Below are 14,274 nucleotides of genomic sequence, written 5' to 3' on the forward strand. Positions count from 1 at the left end.
AAGAAAAAAGGAAAAAGGGACAGAAAGACAAAAGGAAGGAACGAGAGAGAGCGAAAAAGAGAAAGAGAGAGAGAGAGAAAGAAAACACATGGCCAGCAAGCCACTCCCACCAGGTCACATGGCCATCAAGCAACTCCCACAAAGGAGGCCACACCCACAGAGTAGGTTCGAAATTTTTTTGAAAACCACCACTGGTGCCACCATACCTCAGTTGAATTGAAAAGCCCTTATGAGATATGGAAATAACATGGGAAAATGCCTATAGTTTACCTTCAGACTGTCTTCTGACCATCATTCCATAAAACTGTGGCTACAGGATCAGAAAAGTAAAGAGCCAGGTTTCTAACTAGTGTTTTTCAAACTTGACAACTTTAAGATGTATGGAATGGAAATTATGGAACCCTTAATCCGCTGATTCTCAACCTGTGGTCCACGGATCCCTGGGATGAGGCCAGGGGTGAAATGCTCTGCAGCCTGCTACCGGTTGGCTTTGCGTGCATGCGCACCACGGGCGCTAAGAAGCCTTTTCTGAGTCTGAAAAGGTAAGTAGAACAGCGAGGGGGGTGGGGACAGCTGTCCCGCGTGATTTAGATTCGCTAGAAAACAGGATTACCTGCTTACTAGCGAATATAAATTGTGTGGCACAGCTGATTGTTACACAGCTGATTGTCTGAACTTTTTTTACGGTTTTAAGCATTTTTTAACTATCAGGTCTCCCGAACCGGTAGTAAAAAAAATGATTTAAAAAGTAAAAAAAAAGGTTCAGATAATCAACTGTGTAACAATCAGCTATGCCATGCAATTCATATTGTGTTCTGTTAGTATACAGCCTGTTGTGCCTTAAAATGGCTTCTACTGTCCAGCGCAGTGGAGTTGCCATGATAACGGCTTCACAGTACTCCACAAGGGGCTCCCTCTGGTAAAGGGGGAAATCCACCATTAGAAATTACATTTGGTCCCCTATAAATAAATTCCTGGGCAATGCCAGATTATCAGCTAGTAGTAAATAATAATGTAACAATCACCATCTCTGCAGGAACATCTACAAGTAGAGAGGTTTAAAAGAATGAAGATGGTGCTGACAATTAAACTCCTGCTCTATTTTTATGCATATAAAGGGGGCGTAGAGCTTCAATCACATGGTTCCACTTCCACCTTTATTTATTTCCTCTCCCCAGCTGATTTTTTTTAGTGATAGTGGTGAATATCTGTAGCTTGGGTGTAGGATGATGGTGGAGGTTTGTTCCCTGAGCTTTGTTTCTGAATATTTCGTTACCAGGCTAGGTAACATCTTCAGTGGAATTTAGGGGATGTCATTTCTTCTGCTTATAAGGGCTTTGTGTGGTCAGAAATGGTTCTTGTGATGGGGAGGTCATGTCAGGTGAGGGCAGGGGTGGGATTCAGCAGGTTCAGATTGGTTCAGGCAAACTGGATGCTAATTTTACATCTGGTTTGCCAAACACGCAGTTGCAAGAACTGGCTGGCCCCGCTCCGCCCCTCCCAGGAGTCTCCACGCGGCCCGCTTTGGATGCCAGGTAAGTGGAGGGCCCATGTGAAGGCTCTGTGAGGGCCTCCTGGAAATTTTGGGTAGTCTGTAAACGGGCCTGTTTCTGGCCTCCAGAGGGCCTTCTCTGCCCTGGGAATGCCGTGTTTGCCCTCCCGTAGGCTAAAGGAAAACTTCCGGAGCCTGGGGAGAGTGAAAACATCCTCCCGCCACTGTGGTGCAAGAGGCTGAGAAGGCCACACCCACAATGGCCATGCCCATCCAGCAACAGGGCACAGGGTTGTTAAAATTTTTCATCCCATCCCTGGGTGAGGGTCATATCAGGTGGTCATTGGGAGGTGGAAGTGCTGGAGAGGGGGCGGGGTGTTGCATGACTTGGTTAATGGTTGGTGCCATTTTGGTTGGCTGTGCAGTTGAGGTTGATTCGAATTCTGAGGAATTCGTAGGCTGGTTGTAGGTTGATGTGTCTGTTAATGAAACGGCTTGTGGAATGGCAGATTATTATTATTATCATTTTAGATTATTGCAATGTCTGACCCGTAACAAAAGGAGGGCTATATTTTGAGGACAGCACAAATCACTCTTTTAAACCATGTTGGTTTATCTACAAAGTTTGCTGTGATTTTTTTAAATTCAAAATCATGGCTTGGGTTATTTTTGTGTTCCACCTGTAATGTTAGAACTTTCAAAAGAAATGGAAGGAAAACCGAGATTTGGCTGTACAAATTCTAACTGTTTTTTCACCTGCAAAACTAATTCCGATTTATTTTTTTTAAAAAACATGGTTTGTGTTTCCAAATAAAGTTGAAATATTCCTTACCGCTGTCAAATGTAATCTTATATTCTTCCACTCAGGCTTCTTCTAACTGTCAGAATTTTGCATACAATCCGTGGGTAGCACCCGTTAATGGTTTCCAGCTGTTTATGAAGAAATTGCAACAGAATTATAATTTAGCAGAGAAAGACAATTCTTTAAGTGACAATTTGCAGCAGAAACTCACACTTGCCTTCTTAGCAGTAAGCCCTGCTATGTTCAAGTAGGTTTTAGTCTCAGAATATTAATTCAGTCTTATTGATTTCGGTATTTCTCACCAGCTTTCAATTGCATTATTCTGTGACTTTGTTACCGCTTTAAGTAGTTAGCTAGAAAGTTTCTATCAGTGGTGGGATTCAATTTTTTTTACTACCGTTTCTGTGGGCGTGGCTTGGTGGGGTGATGTGGATTGGTGGGCAAGGCATGGTGGGCGTGGCAGGGGAAGGATACTGCAAAATCCCCATTTCCTCCCGATCAGCTGGGACTCAGGAGGCAGAGAATAGATAGGGGCAGGGCCAGCCAGAGGTGGTATTTGCCGATTCTCCGAACTACTCAAAATTTCCGCTTCCGGTTCTCCAGAACTGGTCAGAACCTGCTGAATACCAACTCTGATCTCTATGTGTCACATGTAAAACCTGGTAGCCGTAGCTTCTTGACATAATTGTTAACACTATTGTTATCAAGATCACCGAAGCTCAATAACCAAACTAAAATTTTAGTTTAACGAGATGCTTCCAATTTCTGCATGATTTAAAAAAAAATAGTAAAGTGAAATTTAAATGCTATTTCATATTCCATGTTATGTCACTGAAATTCAGGATCTATGTACAGGTAAGTCCTCAATTTACAACAGTTGACTTAGTGTCCGTTCGAAGTTTCAATGGCACTGAAAAAAGTGACTTCTGATAATTTTTCACACTTCAACATCCCCATGGTCACATGATTTACATTCAAATGCTTGCCCACTGACTCACATTTATGACGGTTTCAGTGTCCCGGGATCATGTGATCATCTTTTGTCACCTTCTGACATGCAAAACCAATGGGGAAGCCAGGTTCACTTAACAACCGTGTTACTGATTTAACAATGGCAGAGAACTGGCTGAACAACTGTGGCAGGAAAAGTTGTAAAGCGGGACAAAACTCACTTAATAATTCTTTCACTTAGCAGTCTAAATTCCGGGCCCAATTGTGGTAATAAGTTGAGGACTATCTGCATTTTCAAACAGCAGGAGCAAAAAAACTGCACTAAAACAAAATGCAAAGATATTTAGTTTACGTTCAAAATAATACTTTCCGACTAGTAACAGGGACGACTGCATTTTAATTGTTGCTGTTAGTTACTAAGTCGTGTCTGACCCATTGTGGCTCCATGGACGACGTTCCTCCAGGCCTTCCTGCCCTCTACCATCCTCTGGAGTCCATTTAAGCTCATGCCAACTGCTTCGGTGACTCCAGCCAGCCACTCATTCTCTGTCGTCCTCTTCTTCTTTTGCCCTCAATCGTTCCCAGCATGAGGTTCTTCTCCAGTGAGTCCTTCCTTCTCATTAGGTGGCCAAAGTCTTTGAGTTTCCTCTTCAGGATCTGGCCTTCTAAAGAGCAGTCAGGGTTGATCTCCTCTAGGACTGACCGGTTTGATGGCCTTGCAGTCCAAGGGACTCGCAGGAGTCTTCTCCAGCACCATAGTTCAAAGGCCTCCATTCTTTGGCGCTCAGCCTTTCTTATGGTCCAACCTTCACAGCCATCCATTGCAACTGGAAAAACCATAACCTTGACTATACACCCTTTTGTTGGCAGGATGATGTCTCTGCTTATTAATATGCTGTCTAGATTTGCCATAGCTTTCCTCCCCAGGAGCAAGCCTCTTTTAATTCCTTGGCTGCAGTCCCCATCTGCGGTGATCTTGCATTTTAATAGGAACTGTTTAACTCTAAGTGGATGGACAGACATGGTACTTTTGGGGTAAGACAAAATGGTTCTAAGAATGGCAGGGGGAGACTAATTGCATTATGTGCAACAATATATAGATTTTATTTTAATGAAGGGTAACAGACTGCCAAACGGCATTCATTGGAAAGAGATGCATCTGTTTTGCACTGTTAGCTTTGTTCATATGCAAATTATGGGCTTGGTGAAGAAAGCTGGATGAGCTCATCCCTACCTTAGATTTTTGAGGCTGGATTTGGGCTTTAATTTTTCTGATAAGAGGTACTTTCCCTTGGGAAAAATTTGGTTGGGAAGAGGAAGCCTAAAATGGGTGGGGCCCCACCTCCTCCTTTTCAGGCCCTCTGTTTCTTTCAATGCACCTCTTTTTCTGCTTTTTTTTTTTTAAATTCCCAGCATTATCTCCTTTCTCTTTCTTCTCTCAAATGGAAAAGAAAAATATCATTGCAGCTGGAGGCTTAGCGGATCACTTGAGAAGGGGGTGGTGATGTTGAAATTAGACAACCAACTGGCAGAAAATTGGCTTTTTTTCTGCCTTCAGCTTCCTTCCCCAACATACAGTCCTCGACTTACGACCACAATTGAGCCCAAAATGTATGGTGCTAAGTGAGAAGTTTGTGAAGTGAGTTTTATGATTGCATTTTTACAGCTTTTCTTGCCACATTTCCGTGGTGGGATTCAAAAGGTTTTACTATTGGTTCTGTGGGCGTGGCTTGGCGGGTGTGGTGGAACGTGGTGTGGCTTGGTGGGAGTGGCTTGGTGGGAGTGGCTTGGTGAGAGTGGCAGGGAAAGGATAGTGCAAAATCCCCAATCCCTCCTGATCAGCTGGGACTCGGGAGGCAGAGAATAGATGGGGGCGGGGCCAGCCAGAGGTGGCATTTGCCGGTTCTCCGAACTACTCAAAATTTCCACTACTGGTTCTCTAGAACTGGTCGGAACCTGCTGAATACCACCTCTGCCACAGTTACTAAGTGAATCACTGCAGATGTTAAGTTAGCAACACGGTTGTTAAATGAATCTCGTTTCCCCGTTGACTTTGTTTGTCACAAGGCCACAAAACAGGATTATCTGACCCCATCAGGAGCTGAGGTGGCGCAGTGGTTAGGGTGCAGTACTGCAGGCCACTTCAGCTGACTGTTATCTGCAGTTCAGCGGTTCTAATCTCACCAGCTCAAGGTTGACTCAGCCTTCCATCCTTCCGAGGTGGGTGAAATGAGGACCCAGACTGTGGGGGCGATATGCTGACTCTGTAAACCGCTCAGAGAGGGCTGAAAGCCCTATGAAGTGGTATATAAGTCTAACTGCTATTGCTATTGCTATTACTATCACAAATATGAGTCAGTTGCCAAGTGTCTGAATTTTTATCAAGTGACCATCAGGACACTGAAATGGTTGCAAGTGTGAAAAATGGTCATAAGTCACTTTTTTCAGTGCCCTTGTAACTTTGAACAGTCACTAAATGAACTGTTGTAAGTCGAGGACTGCCTGTAGTTATTTTCCAATATCTTTGCACACCCGGATGGGGCATTAGTAAGGAAAAATGGTTGCTTTTACACCCACACTCTCAAGTGTGGGGCAGAAATATAAACTGTAGAGTTAGTGACTGCAATCACCCCTCGCTTGCTCTAGTCTGGAATGGTAATTCTTATGCTATTTGATCCAATTATTCCTTTTCCCAGTCTCAAATAATGCTATTAGCATGCACACAAATACACACACACCAGTGGTGGGTTTCAAATTTTTTAGAACCTCTTCTGTAGGTGTAGCCTGCTTTGTGGGAGTGGTTTGCTGGCCATGTGACCGGGTGGGAGTGGTTTGCTGGCCACATGACCAGGTGGGAGTGGCTTGCCAGCCATGTGACTGGGTGGGTGTGGCCAACTTGTAAAATGTGGTGAAACTTACTTAAAACCCTCTTGCTTAGCAACCAAAATGTTGGCTCAGAAACTCTGGCATTTGAAGCACGCAAGTCTTAAAGCTGTCAAGTTACAAGACCCTTGCACCCCTAACCCTTTAGGGAAAAAACTCCAGGGGTGTTCAAACTTGGAAGCTTTAAGACTTGTGGACTTCAACTCCCAGAATTCCTGCTCTCGCTCTTCATCTTGATGATGTGCGGACAGGCGGGGAGAGGGAGCTGGAACCGGTTCTAAGCGGTACTGTAAATTTGTGGAACCTCTTCTATAGAAGAGGTTAGAACTGGCAGGAACCCACCCCTGACACACACCTATTCTGGTTTTCTGCACAAGCGCCTTGACAATGGCAGTCTCAAACAGGATCCTCAACTCACAAAAAGGCAATTCCAAATTGCTCCGTCATTGCTCCAGGATAACTGCACACCCAGAACTGGCGTTGAATTTGCCTGCAAGGGCTGTCACCTGGAAGATTGTACGGAGGAATTTTATGCCTCCCCCCCCCCACCATGATTGGATGAGAGACTCCATATTGACACAGTGAAATGTGGCCTTGCAATTTGTGCGGCTCATTTTCTGAATTAAACGGTTCATTTACACCACACAAATCAAGTCAGAATCTAGTTCACAGATTAGGTCAGAGGTGGTATTCAGGCGGTTTTCTTCGGTTCGGGCGAACCGGTAGTGGCGGCTGAGGGAGGCTCCACCCACCCCAACGTAATGTGTGCGCATGTGCAGACACTGTGCCTGTGAACAAAGCACACACTCAAATTTGTGAACCAGTAGGGAAGGTAAATGAATCCCACTGCTGGGTTAGGTCAGAAGATACTGAAGCCCACTTAAAACACTTGTTCTAGATCAGAGGTGAGGAATAATGGCCTCTTTACGACCTGTCGACTTCGACTCCCAGAATTCCTGAGCCAGCATGGAATTCTGGGAGTCGAAGTCCACAGATCATTAAAGGGACGATTATACCCCATCCCTCTTCTAGATGATGACTCCAAACTCCATCCTTTCCCATAAACGTTTATCATTTCCAACAAGATTTGGGCATATGCTATCTCAACAAAGTCTTCTCAAAACAAGAGTTAGTTCCCATATGAACTGGAGGAGGAAACGGTGAAATGTGCCAAGTTTGGGAGTGGCTCTCTCTTGTTTTGAGACGCTTTTGTTGTGTCTTCTTGGCTATCTCTGCTCTGCTTTTTTCCCAAATGCCATCTGACCTGAAATTTTCCACAACACATTTATCGCCTCCTTGGAATGGGTCATAGCTCTCTCATCTTTCCTGCATATCTACTAAAGACCTTCACACAAATACGGTACACAAAAGGCACAAGGCATGGATACAGAACTAAACAGTTTGGTCCACTCTTACTTACATACTATAATGTATCTTTGGAAGTGGATGAAGGGAGAGTGCAGGAAGGGATTGCTTTTTGTTCTATCGGGGGACAAACCGGAGGTGGTATTCAGCAGGTTCTGGCTGGCCTCACCCCCACCTATTCTGTGCCTCCCAAGTCCCAGCTGATCAGGAGAAAATGGGGATTTTGCAGTAACCTTCCCCTGGAGTGGGGTGGGATTGGAGATTTTACAGTATCCTTCCCTGCCACAGCCACCAAGCCATACCACACCCACCAAGCTATGCCCACAGAACTGGTAGTAAAACACATGCAGGAAGCACTCCTGAGTCACTTGCCATGATAATAAGGCTTGTCCTGGGCAGATCCTCGCTATCTCTCTGTCTCTCTCTGTCTTTCTCTCTGTCTCTCTGTCTCTCTGTCTCTCTGTCTCTCTCTCTCTCTGTCTCTCTCTCTCTGTCTCTCTGTCTCTCTCTGTGTGTCTTTCTCTCTGTCTCTCTCTCTCTGTCTCTCTCTCTGTCTCTCTCTCTCTCTCTCTCTCTGTGTGTGTGTCTTTCTCTCTGTCTCTCTGTCTCTCTCTGTGTGTCTCTCTCTCTGTCTCTCTCTGTCTCTCTCTCTGTGTCTTTCTCTCTGTCTCTCTGTCTCTGTCTCTCTCTCTCTCTGTCTCTCTGCCTCTCTGTCTGTCTCTCTCTCTCTCCCTGTCTCTCTGTCTCTGTCTCTGTCTCTGTCTCTCTCTGTCTCTGTCTCTCTCTCTCTGTCTGTCTCTCTCTCTCTGTCTCTCTCTGTCTCTCTCTCTCTCTGTCTCTCTCTCTGCCTCTCTCTCTCTCTGTCTCTCTCTCTCTCTGTCTCTCTGTCTCTGTCTCTCTGTCTCTCTCTCTGTCTCTCTCTGTCTCTCTCTCTGTCTCTCTCTCTCTCTCTCTCTGAAATGGCTTTGAGTCAACCCTGGAAGAAGTGCTGGAGGAGTAAAGATAGATGCAAGTCTACCATTAAGCACAAAGTGGACTCTGACTTGCACGCTTGTGCTACATGACAACAGCCCTCAACTTGTTAGCATCCGTAATGTAACAACAAGTGCCTACCATTCTGAGACCTCAAGCAGGTCGGCCAGACGGCCATCCGCATCTCATTTCTTCGCAGGCCCATAAAATACCAGCCAACGTTTTTATTTATCTGGAATTCCACACCACAATAACACAAACTGGTAGCAATTGCAATGACTCTGGAAAGCCGGAAGATACAAACCAGCCTGCCCCTAAATGGATTACTAATTTAATATCATCCTTTCAACAATCACAACAAATAACACTCACGAAAATACACTTTGGGCATTATTGACAAACACAGAGAATATAGAGGCATTTTCCAACTATCTTTTAAGGGGCAGATGCAGTGGTGGGATTCAGCCGGTTCGGGCCAGTTCGGGCAAACGGGTTGTTAAATTTCTGGCTAGCTCCGTCTCTTCCTGCGCCGCCCCTTCCTGGAGTCCCCACATGCCCCATTTTGGCTCCCAGATAAGTGCAGGGAGGTCTACTAGGCCCAAAATGGGGTTCGGGAGGCAGTGTGGGGGTTGCGGTGCTCCCCTCCCTCCCCCCAGACCGGTTTTGCTCCCAGGAAGCTGCAGGAGGCTGAGTCCTCCCTGTCACATCTCCTGGCCACACCCACCATGGCCACGCCCACCAAGCCAGTTATTACGGCAGAGAACCGGTTGTTAAATTATTTGAATCTCACCACTGGGCAGATGTACTCGTTAACACTGTGAAAAGTTTTATGGCTGAATTAAATAAACTAAGTTCTTCGTAGGTACATTGAATACAACGATTTTTTTAAAAAAGAGATGGCAAATGCATATCAGAAATATAACCATGCTAGTTCCCATTAGCAAAAGACAGAAAGTGCTATAGCACTTTAAAGTAAATTGCCTTGATAACACAAGAAAAGTCAGCATTACATCTTCTCGTGTCACTTTAAAGATGTTCTGGTGGGATATAAAACACAGCTTGGATGTTTACTTAATCTCTCTTTCCTCCCTTTGTGCAAGAAAAAGGGACAAAAAACTTTTAATTGGTGAACCAACCATTGTTTCTTGTATATGCATATTCCAGGAGTATGAATTTAATTGAAAATCCCGAATGTGGGATTATTAATGTTTCCTTAAAATATGCATTATTTAAAGATGACTTCTAAAAATGGGAGCTTGATGTTAGCTTGACTGTACAGATCCATACATATTATTGGCAGCAATATATGGAAATGGCTTGCTGCTATCTTTTCTGTGGATGTTCTGAGCTTCCCCCCCCTTTTATTTTTGTTAAAACTAGCTGATAACCCGGCGTTGCCTGAGTATTTATTTAGCTTAATCCATACATTTGTCCTCAAAAATAATCCCAGACCAAACATAATTTCTAAAGTTAGATTTTCCCCCTTACCAGAGGGAGCCCCCTTGTGGAGTACTGTGAAGCCATTACCATGGCAACTACACTGCGCTGCACAGTAGAAACCATTTTAGGGCAGTACAGTAGAATCCATTTTAAGGCACAACAGACTGCATCCTAACAGAACACCCCCCCAAGAGGTTTTAGGGGTGTTTTACCCCCGCAGTATTTGTTTCCAGATAGTAAGTCATCTATGTACGAAGTTTGGTTGAAATTGCTCAAGGCGTTCCAGAGTTATGCTGGAACACACAAACATACGCAGAGAGGGGGGGAGATATGTATATATTTATGTATGTATGTATGTATGTATGTATGTATGTATGTATGTATGTGTGTGTGTATGTATGTATGTATGTGTGTATGTACAGTTCAAATATTAACTGACTCTGCTTAACTCTGGAAAAAGTAATCCAAGAAGAGCTATTGGTGGCACAGTGGTTAGAAGGAAGTATTGCATGCTAATTCACTGCCCAGAGGCAACAGTTTGAGTCTCACTGGCTCACGATTGACTCACACTTCCATCCAGGGGTGAAATTCAGCAGGTTCTCACAGGTTCTGGAGAACCGGTAGCAGAAATTTTGAGTAGTTCAGAGAACTGGTAGCGGAAATTTCGAGTAGTTCAGAGAACCAGCAAATGCCACCTCTGGCTGGCCCCAGAGTGGGGTGGGAATGGAGTTTTGCAGGATCCTTCCCCTGGAGTGGGGAGGGAATGTAGATTTTGCAGTATCCTTCCCCTGCCATGCCCACCAAGCCACGCCCACCAAGCCACACCACACCCACCAAGCCAGGTCCACCAAGCCACCCCACGCCCACCAAGCCATCCCCACGGAACTGGTAATAAAAAAAATTGAATTTCACCACTGCTTCCATCCTTCCGAGGTGGGTAAAATGAGGACCCAGATTATTGGGGGAAATATCCCGACTGGGGTGGCACACACCAGTGGTGAAATTCATTTTTTTCCTATCTGTTCTGTAAGTGTGGCTTGGTGGATGTGCCTTGTGGGGGGGAGGGTGTCATGTGACTGAGGGGGTGTGGCCAATTTTATGTCACTGACAGCAACCCAAGGTGAAGGGCAAGCGGGTAGCATGCATTGTTTACCTTTGGTTAGCTGAGCGGGCAAGGAGATTAGCTGGGCCGTGTGGTGAAGGCAACATATATAGGGTGGTGATGGATGGGCAAGGTGAATGGCCGGAAGGGACGAGCGAGCAGCCGGAAGAGGTGAGCACCGAGCAGGCAAATGGGCAGGGCCAGCCAGGGGTGGTTTTTACCGGTTTAGCAAACCAATTCAAATAGTCCCTATCAGTTCGCCTGAACCGGTCCTAACCGGTCAAATTTCACTCCTGGTACACACACACACCCTTCCATGGATGCCCATCAGATGGCATTGGAACATTTGGGTGAACCATGTGGTTAGAAAGGAATCTCTATTCTGGTTGCACCCGGAAATGTGTCTCTGCTGGATAACACAATTGTTTCCCTTTAAGATTGTGTGTGTCTGTGTGTCTGTGTGTGTTTAAATGTATGTGTGTGTGTATACAAAAGCAGCTAAAAGAAATCAGAGATTGGGCATGAATTTAAACGGGCAAAGACAAAAGGAATCATTTATATTAATCGTTGCTTCTTTCGCCACAGCAAGATGTCTCGTTTTAACCGGTCGGGAAAACAAAAAGCTATTCACATATTCGATAGCGGGTTCCATGTTCTCCAGCAGAGAAAAGTGCCGGGCTGACAATGTTAATTCTGGCAACAAGGAGGCTTTATATACGCTGCTTTCTCCAGCATCTGGAGCAATGAATGCCGTCGTACTGCAATGTAACCCCAGGAGTGAGGAAATATCCCCAAGCAAAAATATAGGTACATTGGGTACACTTGAGAATAATTATGAAGTTACATAAAATAAAACATAAAAGAAAAGAAAATAGGGTTTCCTACACACAGTTGAGTAATCAGTGGGATATAGTGATTATTAGATCTGGATCAAAAGAACCGTAAAGGGAATATTCTTACTCCTGGGTAAGGGTCACCTATCCTTACCCCCAGAGGTGATATTCCCTACCGGTTTGCAAATGTGAACGTGTGCCCCATCGATGCATGTGCACGGCCAGCCGTGCATGCGCTTTGCTCGTCCATGAGGCTTGCACACATGTGCATGGCTTGAAAACACGGGTAAATAGGATGGCATAGCGCCGGTGGTGGTGGGGTGAGCATGTATAAGAGTGGGATGATTTGAACACTCCTTCTGTCTCTCTCTCTCCCCCCTCCCTTCCTTCTTCTTCTCCTTCTCTCTCCCTCCCTCTTTATTCTCCTCCTCCCCCTTCTTTCCCTCTCTCCCTCCCTCCTCCTCCTCCTTCTTTTTCTTCTTCTTCTTCTTCTTCGCCTCATCGTCCTCCTCCTCCTCTCTCTCTCTTCCTCCTCATTTTTTAAAACTCTTATAGTATAGGTACTCTTACAGGATTGGTAGTTCATATAGTGACCATTTGAAGTTACGACAGCACTGAAAAATGACCTAGGAATTGTGTTTTTCACATTTACTGTTGCAGCATCCCCTCAATCACGTGATCAAAATTCAGATTCTTGGCAACTGGCTCGTATTTATGATGGTTGCAGCGTCCTGGGCTCAGGTGATGATGACGAGCAAACTCAATGGAGAAGCCAGATTCCCTTAGCAACAAGTACAGCCTCAACCACTGAAGAAACTCAATCTGTCTCAGGTTCAACAACAACAACAAAATCATTCATCTGCCTTCAAGTCAACCATGAAATTCTTACAGGAAAAGGGGCAAAGTATTTGGAATGCCCTACACAGCCCCCAGGACTGGAATGGTATTAAAAATGTACGGGGACAGATAAAACATACAATGCCTGGGAGAAGACCTAACACTATTTCTGAGATAGAGGAAATTTATAAGGAAAGGAAAGGAAAGGAAAAGAAAAGAAAGGAAAGGAAAGGAAAGGAAAGGAAAGGAAAGGAAAGGAGAGCCGAGGTGGCGCAGTGGTTAGGGTGCAGTACTGCAGGCCACTTCAGCTGACTGTTATCTGCAGTTCAGCGGTTCTAATCTCACCGGCTCAAGGTTGACTCAGCCTTCCATCCTTCCGAGGTGGGTGAAATGAGGACCCAGATTGTTAGGGGCAATAGACTGACTCTGTAAACCGCTTAGAGAGGGCTGAAAGCCCTATGAAGCGGTATATAAGTCTAACTGCTAACTGCTAAAGAAAGGCATTTCCAAAAGCAAGAATGTAAACATTTAACTAACCTCCAAAAATGTTTCAGTGATTTCTTCCAAAAGAAGCATTCTCAAATATTTTCTCCGAGGGCCAAACTTTTACACTTACTATATTCACTGATTTTTTTAAAAAAATTTAAAACCTATAAACAGCTGTGTAAATATGAAATATAAAAATCAAATTTCGAGAAATATTTCACATTTTGTCTCCTACCATACTGAGGTTTTGGCCGGTTCGGTTCATTTAGGGACTCATTGAAATATTCAATTTGACTGGAGGTGTTTGAACTTCAAAATCCTGGTTATATGCACAAATCTGGAGCTTAACAGTGAAATAAATTGCTTTGCTAAAAGATTAAAACAACTGCCAAGAGCTTTTAAGAGCCCTGTAATTAAGGGCAAATTTATTCAAATCAAGTCATCATTTCTTAGCCGTGTGAATAACATTTGTTTTTGTTAAGATTTCTTTCATCTGTACAGATGTTGTTCTGTACTCTATTCTGGGTTGAGTATGAATGCTTAAAATTTAAAACTTCTCTGCAAGATGACTTATGTTATATCACAGAATTACAACAGAATTGGGACACCAAATGAAATGATCTCCCGACAGATGGCTGTCCAACCCACACAAACGCTTCCAGTAAAGGGGAGTCATCTATTTCTCTGACTAAGTATAATTGTTTTTAATATAAGATAAAAAAAAATTTTTTTTTACTCTGCAGCAAAGAAATACAGACAGCTTTTTATTGTGACCCTCTAGCGGTCTTCCATATTCTTACAGCCCAAATATATAGCAGCACCGCTATAATTTAAATACATTATTCTATATCAGTGATGGTTAACCTTTTTGGTGCTGGTACCCAAAGTGTGTATGGGTTTCAGCCGGTGCACACTGATATGAGCGTACCGGTTGGTGAAATTTAGCGTGCCTTCTCGTACCCCTTCTTTTGGAGGCCCCGTACCAGAACACTCCCTCCCCTAGCCTGCCCAGCCCTCTGCTCGTTCCCCCTGCCTGCCCGCTCACTGCTCGCTCCGCCCATCCACCCCATGCTTGCCCCACCCACCTAGCTGAGGCTCCGAGGCTGCAGGC

General features: G+C 44.6%; 1 protein-coding gene across 1 annotated transcript in view; it reads right to left on the reverse strand.

Moving 5' to 3' along the window:
• Positions 1-14,274, reverse strand: part of CRACD (capping protein inhibiting regulator of actin dynamics) — a 171,442-nt gene that overhangs the window by 86,454 nt on the left and 70,714 nt on the right. Inside the window, exon 2 of the mRNA XM_087724709.1 lies at positions 2,325-2,422. The gene's annotated coding sequence lies outside the window, so the exon portion shown is untranslated. The remainder of the gene's footprint in view (positions 1-2,324; positions 2,423-14,274) is intronic.

This window comes from Thamnophis sirtalis, unplaced genomic scaffold (assembly GCF_051295495.1).
Source record: "Thamnophis sirtalis isolate CommonGarterSnake01/CBP01778 unplaced genomic scaffold, rThaSir2_p1.2 scaffold_10, whole genome shotgun sequence".
Lineage (NCBI taxonomy): Eukaryota > Metazoa > Chordata > Lepidosauria > Squamata > Natricidae > Thamnophis > Thamnophis sirtalis.